Genomic DNA, 8550 nt, shown 5'->3' with positions numbered 1-8550 from the left:
TGGTTTTAGAGGGTTTTGTGTTGAAATAACGTAAGAGTGGGGATTTTTTAGTGAAATAGAAACTGGTGGTGGTGGGAGGTGACTTGTGGTTTGGAGATTTCCAAACAGTAGAATTGATATTGGAGTGATCAGGGGTTAAGGTAGGAGACTTTCTCTAGTATGTAAGGAGTTTAATAATGACGACGACCAAGAGAGAGCTATGTTGGCCTAGTGGAAGGAAGCTGTGCTACCAAGCCGAAGGTGGGTGATTGTCATCTGTGGTCCTCGGCCAGGTTCAAATTGTCTTCCTGTCAAACATTCTTCTAGGTGGTATAGCACTGGTCTGTGCGTTGCTGTACAGAGGTAACTCGTGGTTGCTGTGATGCTGAAGCTTGTGACAGTGATGTGCCAATCGTGGTAATGGGCACCCATGGTGGACAGTGTTGGCTGGAGCTTCCTGATTAAATCAAGCCTGGAAGCAGGAGCGGCATCCACTTCCAAAATGGCTTGCCTCTGGAAACTATATGTACGAACAGTGTTCAGGCTGCTCTTTCATAGGGTCGCTATGAGTTGTCTACGACTCGACGACATTAAACAACAACAACAACAAAGGAGTTTAATGAATTTAGATCAGATGCCACTTGCAAAATAAACATAATGGATGCTGAGAAAGGGGGGAGATGGAGGGACAGACTCATTTTGTGGAGTAAATCTTGACCTAAAAGGGGTACTGGACATTCGGGCATAATGAGAAAACAATGAGTGACTGTGAGAGACCTAAATTCTGAGATGACTGGTGGGGGTTGGGGTAACATTGGTTTCCTTTTAGGAAATAACTGTGCCATTCCATGAGAAGGGAGAAGGTTACTTGCCATCATTATCAGGAGCAAGGGAAGCTGCATCGCCTCTTTCCAGCAGTTGGGAAAAATGGGAGTTCAGGTTTGGATGGTGACTGTGCCCAAGCTTGGAGTGTCGTGGCTTGGGTTGATCCATTTTCCAGTGCCCCCATTGTCCACACGAAAGGCAAGGTTTGGTGGGAGGTTGCTGCTTAAGGCAAGCTTTTAGCCCAGTATCCAGGGTTGTTGCACCAAAAGCATGCTCCTGGGGGAGTGTTATTTGGTCACACCTGGGGAATGGTATTCAGCCAAACCACAGGGATTGAGTCTGATTTTGGGTTAGTTTGGGAGCTATGAATAGCTGAAGCCAGACACTGGTATTTTGTTTCATGTGTTTCTCCTTAGCTTCTTCATCACTATTGTTAAAGTCTTTAAATGCTGCATTGATCAGTTCTTGTTGGGACATCTGAGGACCCTGTTTTAGTTTTTGGAGGGGTTTTCTTTTATGTCTGGGCCTGGTTTCACTATATATTGTATATAAAAGAAAAGAAGTTATTTGGGGATACTGAGATCTAGGTTAATATATCTGGTGATAGCTTCAGTTGGGTGGGATTTTCATTCAGGTTTTGAGTGCCTTATTTAATTTTTTCAGAATTAACTTATGTGTGGGCATTTTATTTTTAGACATTCTAGGTGGCAAGTGATCATATGATCACTCCCGTGAATGCCCAGGTCTCCTGACTGATAAGTCCAATTATGTTCAGTAGAAGGAATAGCCTTATATACCACTGGCTTGGTGTCTTAACTTTGATTTTGGCTATGTTGGGTGTCAGTATGGGTGTGGGAAACTTACCAGTTATGAGATCTCTCATCTAGAGTGAGGGTGGAAGCGAGAACATAATATAAGTCACTCCAGGTGAGGACTTAGCTTGTGGTAGTCTAAGCAATTCCTTTTGAAAGTGGGTAGGGTTTTCTGAGAATGAGCCTAGATAGCCTTCTATCTGAGACATATCTAATATTGAGAGGGAAACTGGACGCTAAAGTTCCCTCTGCTCCAGTAATCTTCCTGAGGGGAACATACCTTGGAATTTATTGGCTGCATTGTGAGAGCAGGTAATGGGTGCGGAGGGAGGAGGAAGTGGGAGAAGAGTTTTGGTGCGAGTGGAGGCACTGAGGGGTCTGTCTGGTGGACTAGTGGGTAGGGCTTGATCGAAGATGTTCATGTGAATAGTATTCGAGGGAGGTATATATGGGGGGATTGTTTTTTCACAAGGTCAGGAAAGGAAAAGGAAACAGGCAATGCTTCAGTTGCATGGAGTTTCTTGTTAGATTCTCTTTTACCTGGGAGGTTAGTCATAAGGAGCTGAAAAGCTGAGCAGGATGAACACAAAGAGGGGAAAGAGTGGAGGGTAGAGAATGCTTATACATAGAGGACCTCTGGCCGTTGGCCATTTTGGTGGAGGAAATTACCCTTGTCCTGAAGGATAGATGGATCGAATGTGGAATGCTGACTATAAAAAGAGTATTGTGGCCATATTTGAGCACACAAACAGATACGTTTTATCCACTTTGGATCAGATATTAGGCTGAGGGTACTCAAGTTTTCTAAAGGAAAGAACAGAGGACCATTCTCTGGGACAGAAAGTCCAGACCCCATACTGAAGGCTGCAGTCCTTGACCCTCTGCAGTAAGTGCATGAGGTCCTCCTCAGTTTCAGGGAGCAAGGTTGTGTCATCTGCATAACGGAGATTGTTGATAGATCTTCCACCAATCCTAACACCACGCGTCTCCATAAAGCCCAGCCTCTCTGATAATCTGCTCTGCATACAGGTTGAAAAGGTATGGAGATAGGACACATCCCTGGTGTACACCCTTCTCAATTTTGAACCATGCAGTGTTGCTCTGCTCTGTTCTGACGACTGCCTCCTGGTCCAAGTATAGGTTTCCCATTAGCACAGTTAAATGTTCTGGGATTCCCATTCTTCTCAGAGTCAGCCACAGTTTATTATGATCCACACAGTCAAATGCCTTTGCATAATCAATGAAACACAGATAGACATTCTTCTGGTATTCTCTGCTTTCAACTAAGATTCATCTAACATCAGCTACAATATCCCTAGTACCACAACCCCTTCTAAACCCAGCTTGGACTTCTGGCAGTTTTCTGTTGATGTACTGTTCCAGTCATTTTTGGATAATCTTCAGTAGAATCTTGCTTGCATGTGAAATCAATGATATTGTTCTGTAGTTTCCACACTCAGTTGGGTCACCCTTCTTTGGCATGGGAACAAATATAGATCTCTTCCAGTCAGTTGGCCAAGTGATTGTTCTCCAGATTTCTTGGCACAGCTTGGTGAGCACATCCACGGCAGCATCTGTTAGCTGAAATATGTCAATTGGTATACCGTCTATTCTGGGGGCCTTACTTTTTGCTATTTCCTTCAAAGCAGTCTGAACTTCTTCCTTCATCACCATAGGCTCTTGCTCAAATGTTATTTCATTAAATTCTTCTGTATCTGCCATTTCCTTTCGAAACAATGACTCAGTATATTCCTTCCATCTTCTTTTGATACCTCCTGGATCATTTAACATTCTGCCTGAAGCATCCTTGATTATAGCAACTCGAGGTTTGAATTTGTTCTTCAGTTCCTTGAGCTTAAGAAATGCTAAGCGAGTTCGGCCCTTTTGATTTTCTGACTCTAGCTCCTTGCCCATTTCATTGTAATATTTTTCTTTGTCATTCTGTGCTGCCTTTTGGAATCTTCTGTTTAGCTCTTTAGTGTCTTGAATTCTTCCTTGTGCTTTGGCTTCTCTACGTTCCAGTGCAATCTTCAGAGTTTCTTCTGGCATCCATTTTGGACTGCTTTAAATTAGGCATCATGCCAAAGATGAACACATTTAGAGGCAGGAAATATGGTGTAATGTCAAAGGTGTGCAAGTTTTAGAGGAGGCAGAACCAAAAATTGTCCCTGGGACAGGTCTTTTCTCTCTCTATGGAGGTAAAATAGAGCTGAGGCGTGTAGAATCTGGCAGACTTGGATGTCTCTCACTGTCAGATTCTTGCTGAGCAGATAAATCCTTCTGACAGCCAAGAAAGCATCCTCTCCTCAGATGTCAAGAGGGGGCCTAAGGGGAGGAAAAGGAAAAGGAGATTTGATCAGTCCCTGGACGCTTCAGGGAATAATTATGGGCTTTTACCTTGGAGGGATGGTTTTAGGCTTTCTTGGGCAGTTGATATTTGAAGCAGGTGTTGGATGTTTTTGGATTCAAATGGAAAATAGCCTTCAATCTTTGAGACCAGTAGGAAAGTTGAGAGGAGAGAAGGACAAGGCAGAGATGGAGAAGTTTGGCCTATTTTGGAGGGTACAAGCTAGACCAATAAAGAGTCCTGGCAGGCTCTTGCTCTGCTCACATAGCAATGAATCTGCAAGAGCCACTCCCTCTCAGAGGGCAGTTAAGCTCTGGGTTGCAATCTGGCTGCCATTTAGCTATTAGAGAGCTTGGAGGATTGGCTTGCTCTCCTTTTGACCAGTTATGGCAGACTGGAAAGGAGATTTCTGCCTATGACTGGGCATTCTTTCCAGTCAGGTTGATTCTCTGTCAGGGAACCGTATGGTAGATAGAAAAAGAGTTGAGGATGAGAGAGAGAGAAAGAAAGAAACTGGTCTTAAGAAATTAACAGGCCTTTATGCAATCTGAAAGTGATGTCAAGTGACCAGGAGAGGAGAAAGTCAAAACAAAGTGCCCACAATCAGGAACAGTTTCTTTTTATAGGGATCTTGGGGAGGGCTAGGGAAGATGGTACCTCTCAGAACTTGGGACCATCAATTAGTTTGGGTCTGGGCTTTTGTGATCAGGCCTAGAGCCTTATCATGATTTATTATTTGGTCTGGTCTTTGTCCTGGCTTCCCTTGGTGATATCAGGTTTCTCAGGGGGTTATTAGTTCTGAGGGCAACTGCTGCATTTTTCCTTCAGATGGGTAGTAGCCAAAGAGGGAATTCCTGGTTGGCACTAGGTCCCTGATTGTCTATGTAGGGTATTAGTTTATAGAAACAATCATTTTTTCTTAGAAACAGGCAGAGATTACATTTTTATATAGTTAAAAGGTTAAGTCTTTTGTTTGTAATACAACTGCTATGTGGGCGTCAATTTGGTCTTGGACTGCAGAAGCTGAGTTGCAACATAGTCTAGTGACTTCGGAATTTTCTAAGATGTCTAGGACTGTAGTAGTAGCTTCTATTTATTCTCAGCCTGGACACTAAAGGGAAGAATGTTATTATGGTTTGTTTGTGTTTGAGGTGCTGGGTTAAGGGGGTAGGTATTAGTTTGGAGTTAGCTTGGTTAGTAGGTAGGAGTAGGCACTGTGTCCACAGGCAAAGAAGAAGGGACTGCTGCTTGCTTTCAGGCATCTTTAGAAGTTGACTCTAAAGAGAAGCTGAATCCAGTCTGTGTTGGATTTTCATTTGTATGACGTGAAAAATTTAAGTGCACATGCTAGAATTAGGAGTTGAAGAGACATATTTTTGGTGGAAGGTGGTTTTGTTAAGGCCAGTCCTTTTGTTGAATGATGTAGAAAGAGAAGAATAGATAGTACCGTTTATATCAGCACACAATGCCAATCTTCATGTTGAGTAGAGTAGGGCTTTTTAAGAAAGAGATTATCTTTCTTTTTTGTTTGTGGGTTCCCATTTGGGAATAGGAGCACAGACTCTCTGGCTGCTACATGCTGAACAGGAGTGCTGAGATGAAGCGGATCCCAGTTTAACTCTCTACTGGTGGTCTTGAGTTGAAGCTGCATGCCTACTTGTTCAGGTAGAAAATATTTTCATGGTGTTTTGTGAGGTTGAGTCCACAGTGAGTGACTGGCTGAACTTTGAGGCTCCATCTATTTCCATTCCTTTAGCAGGCAGTCTTATCTCTGGAAAAGGGCTCAGGGTTCAGATTCAGGCATAAAACTCAGTGTTCAGGTTACTTATAGGAAAGGGAGCAAAGCTAGAGAGAACACACTTGTGAGTCACAAAGAAAAAGGCTTTTAGAGGTATTACTTACTGATGTACTAGTAGAGGAGATGGAGGAAAGTGGCTTAGATAAAGTTTCTCATACACAGTTTTGGGGTTTGTTTCTTTTTTTCTTTCCATTGTATGTTTCCTGCTTCTCACTCATATTTTCTTTCCTTTGTATATATTGCACAATATTTTATTATTTAAAAAAAAGGTTTTCTGTTCCAGGCAAAAAGTTTTTCTCCTTTGAGAGGTGTTAATGTGTATTATTTTCTAAAAGAGGTAAATGGTTGTCTGTGTGGCCATCTTCAAAGGGGATAGAATTGACCGGTTTGTAGGCTCCAAGTCTGAATCGACAGCAAACTATTTAAACTATAAATAATTCCATGTAACATGCCTGTTGTTGAAAAGATTCCTCCAACAATACCACAGAGTCTTACAAAGAATTGCCAGAATGGCATATGCTCTTCGGTAACTGTCACCATAAGAGAACTGAGATCGTATTTCGTAAATACCCCAGAGACTCCATGGCTGCCTGCAGCATGGTTAATGACGCGCTCCCTTTCAGTCACAGAAAACTGATGAGTGTCTGCTGAAATTTTATATGTATGTAGTTTTGTTGGCACAAATGTAATAAAATATTGGAACATTTGGTTGTGATCTACAGCAATTTTTTTCAGTTCCATCTAAAGGATTAATAATTCCTGGAACAAGCTCTCCAAAAGACAAGTGGTCTATTCCATGAGAGAATTCGTAAAAGTCATGGTTGACAAGTGCTGACAAATGTGCATGGCCTCGTGGATGTGGAATTGCCTTGCCCACTGTTATGTGAAAATTCCCTGCTACTTTATTGACATACAGATGACCTTGAATTCTGCAGGCATCTGGCGGTTGTGATGCATTATCTTCCCTTGGTGGAAGTGCTGTTGAAGCACTTTTAAAAGCACTTTTAAATATCACATCTTGAAGGGAATGCTCTTCTTGCAGCCTACTTTGTATCAGCTGTAGCATCCTTTGCCACTCTCTTTGCTGGGGTGAAAGATCAAATATTGCTGGTTCCTAAACTAGATCATCTGCAGATGCAACCATTGTCTCTGCTAAATCTAATACATCAGCTCCAACATACTGACACTTCATGGCAACAGTAATATCTATATTGATTCTCAATTTGCTAGAAAAATCTTTGTCTACTTCATATTCATACTTCATCCATGTATCTTGATACACTGAAAATTCCATTATGGTTAATAAAGTCATCGTGGTAAATGCTATTAGAGAAACTGTTCCACCACTGGCTGAAGTTTCTACATAGCTCTCAGGAACTTTTGGAAAGGCATCCAACTCTTTCACCAAATTTAAAGTTTTTTTCCTATTCAGTCACCTCATCTTCAGGAAAACCTTTCTCTTCTTCCTTTGTATAGTTATGCTTGTATTATGGTCCCAGCCGTCCGCCATGTTTCACAGAAGCCTGGGTCGCCCGGACTCCCTCAGACACAGTTTTATGGGCTTAATTTAAGCCTCCCTCTGATGCTACTTTAATACAAAGCAAGGCTAAATCAACTCCTGATAATACTAGAGATGTATTTCCTGACAGAGCTCAGTCATCCACTTCATGTCTATTGTCCTCTGAAGGTTTTCAGAAACTTAAGTTTGTTCTATTACCTCTTCAGATTATTTCTTATGATATTGCCAGGAATGGCCTATAAGAGACTCCCAACTGCATGTTCTGGGCTTTAAGGAGAAAAAGTTACTTGGGCAGGCAGTTTTGTTTTAAAAACAGACTAATCTTAACTGGGCAGACATACATAGGCAGAGTCAATTTTTTTTAAAAAAAATTTTTTTTTCCAGTGAAGAACTCCAGGCTTATAGTTTCGGGAACAACTGGGTTTTTTTAAGTCATTCTGAGACCTTGACCACTCAAGGTCACTCACGGGATGACAGAAGTTACTGACAAATCAAATTGAACTTCCACCAACTCTGGCCCTTTTGGTCATCTTCATCCTTTCAGCTGGAAAAGGTTTTTTCTGAATAGGACTTTCGCCAGGACTTGGATGGGCCTTCTAGTGTCCTTGCTTTTTGTATTATTTATATTCCCCCTTGTCAGTCTAGTCTCTTTTTCCCTTTTGAGGCTTTTCTTGGGTTCCTATAGTCTTACCTTCAGTGGTTTTCAAAAGACAGTATAATCTGGAGGTATCTGGCATTTTCAGTTATTAAATACCTTGAATGCAATGTCAACCACTAAGTTTCTGCCATTGGCTCAGTCAATCTTTTGTCATCTCCTTCAAATATTAGAGATGCTCTGTGAAATAAAAGTCAGGTTAATCATTCAGACACTAGCTGAGTCTTCTGGGCCAAGGTCCATGTACTTACAGAAAGCATGACATAGTCTTTCAAAAACTGGAAAGGCCATCCATCTGATTGCTGCAGAACGGCCCCTGACAGTTTCAGGATTGGAGCTTCCTTCCTTCTTCTCAGCTTTAAAGACCATCTTTTTAAAAAATTTTATTTTTTTACTAGTTTATTTACAAAATTCGAATGCACTGTTTTTTAGAACAAATTCTTTCAATTTCTTTCACCCCACCCCCATCCCATGATTAATACCTTCTTTTCCTGTATGTCCTCATCCCTCTGCTTTCACCCTCTCCCACCCCTCTTGAATCCTTATACTCATTCTACGATAATGGTTTTATACAATATTTTTCTATGTGTCATCGAGTCGCTTGCGACTCATAGT

At 41.7% G+C, this 8550-nt stretch overlaps 1 pseudogene; it reads right to left on the bottom strand.

Annotated features, from left to right (window-relative positions):
• Nucleotides 1–6072: 6072 nt before the first annotated feature.
• Nucleotides 6073–7202, bottom strand: LOC102870659 (annotated as a pseudogene).
• Between the last annotated feature and the right edge of the window lie 1348 nt (nt 7203–8550).

This window comes from Elephantulus edwardii, unplaced genomic scaffold (genome assembly GCF_000299155.1).
Source record: "Elephantulus edwardii isolate Elephantulus edwardi_28Jun2011 unplaced genomic scaffold, EleEdw1.0 scaffold00325, whole genome shotgun sequence".
In the NCBI taxonomy this organism is placed as follows: domain Eukaryota; kingdom Metazoa; phylum Chordata; class Mammalia; order Macroscelidea; family Macroscelididae; genus Elephantulus; species Elephantulus edwardii.
Note: the sequence above shows the minus strand (reverse complement) of the source record. Positions and strands in the feature narration are given on the sequence as shown.